Below are 2,071 nucleotides of genomic sequence, written 5' to 3'. Positions count from 1 at the left end.
ATAACAATTCAAATTAATATTTACAACTTTTTTATTTAATATTCAATGTTAAACGTACAACTTTTAAACATTATTTTTTCTGAAAAACACGAAAATATCAAGTTTTTCGTCTCCAGGTTCATATTCTTTGGGAAAAAACATACCAAAAAGTCCTATAAATTAGTAAAGAAAATTTAAAAAATCTTTTTACCTGTAATATTAATGCAATAAAATAATAAAATAATAATGTTCAATTGTTCAACACGAAAAACATGTACAGCTTTAACATATAAATAGTGAAAAACGAAATCAGCAAAATAAGGATATATTTAACAAAAGTAATTTATTTTCCAATTTTGGCGATATATTTGGTAATTCGTATTTTTGAAACAATCATAATTTATTTATTTGTTAGTAAGAAATAGGGTAAAACTATATTAACTTAAACCCCGCTTTTAAAGGTATATAAAAGTCTGTAAACAAGACCGTCTTAAGAATTGTAAATATAAGAAAAGTCCTTACTATCTCCATACTTATAACGGACGCGGCGAAATCTCTGATAAATTTATAAAATTTGTGAAAATATATTTAATTATTTCTATTTAATATCAAAATTAAATATATTTCTATCAATATGTTTCTATACACATGTTTCCTTTAAAGGGTTATAAATATTATTAAATGATAATAATAATAATAATAATACTTAAAAAATTATGCTAAAAATTCCTGTTCTAAAAATGTTTATAATATCATTGGTTCGTTTCCGTGATATATTAATATAATGAATTTACGCACGAAACATATAATCTTCTACTGACTTCTTAAGAGAATTTTTGTGACATCCTGGTACATTTTTACGGTGAGCATTTACGTTTCTCAATAAAAATTGAAGCTGGTCTTCATTGTGAGTTATTTGGGAATTGTATTCATATATCAAAGCTACTCCACGTTCGGCGCTGTCATCCGTGACTGGCAAACCGCGTACGACGTGAGAAGCAGCTTTGAAATCTTCCCTCAATTCCCAAGTTTCCGGATCAAAATCCAAAAAGTTTGAAGAAATGCTCTATTTCGCAAATAATTGCATACTTTGCAGAGTCACTAGTTTGTCTAGCGTTAATGCCCAAATATTTTCCGGATTATTTAGGCATAGTTTGATACAAGCCGGGTTACGTGGGTGGTGGCTGAACCCGACTTGATCTAAAAATGATGTTGTGGGTTGATAGGTGTTCGGTATGTGAGACGACGTGTCTCACGATACCGCGTGGAGGGCCGTTCGTACCCTCCTAGGTAGAGGCCATTAACCACTATCCTTGGCCACTGGTTGCGGGTGGAGGGCCGTTCGTACCCTCCGGGGTAGAGGCCACTAACCACGTGTCCTAGCCTGCTTCGATGACTCGTGGGTGGCTGCTGGTGGATGCGGGGTGCACCCTTAACCAGGATGAGGTATCTCCAGGCCTGGAGACCGTCCATGGGCAGCTGGCCTGGATGTTGTTGGAGGGCCCGTACACGTACGAGACGTGGGGGCCGCTAGCCATGTGTCGGTGGTGGGGCCCACTCACGAGACATTTCCGACACCGGCACTAGTACGACAGAACGCACTACTGCCTTGGGGGTGGAGTTCGACGAGGAGGTTAAGGAGGACGACCTGCAGTCTTCTGGAAGACCGGATTGCAGGGCGTCGCGGAGGGCGGCAACGCGACGGCGGACTTGGGTGCGCTTGCCGGGACGGGGACGGGAAGTCTTCGCCTGACCAGGCATAGGTGGTGGAGAGAGGCAGGAGATAGACAAGGAAAGGAACGTCGGGTTGTTGAAAGAAGGAAAGCTAAAGGCGACCGGAGCTGCAAGAGAGCGTACCGACCTTGTAAGGAAGTAAAGAAAGGGCGACCGGAGCTGCAAGAAAGCTTACCGACCCAGAAAAAGTAGAATGATAGGAAAGAGTTCGAGGCGGGGCTGCGGAGAGCGTACCCTCCTCTGAAAATAGTAAAGTGTGCGGGCGGAGCTGCAGAGAGCTTACCGACCCTGGAAAGAGAGAGAGAGAACAGAGTTTGGCGGAGCTGCGGTGAGCGTACCGACCGGAATGGAAGTTGGA

The sequence above is a fragment of the Belonocnema kinseyi genome, chromosome 8 (genome assembly GCF_010883055.1).
Source record: "Belonocnema kinseyi isolate 2016_QV_RU_SX_M_011 chromosome 8, B_treatae_v1, whole genome shotgun sequence".
NCBI classification, from domain to species: Eukaryota; Metazoa; Arthropoda; class Insecta; order Hymenoptera; family Cynipidae; genus Belonocnema; species Belonocnema kinseyi.
Note: the sequence above shows the minus strand (reverse complement) of the source record.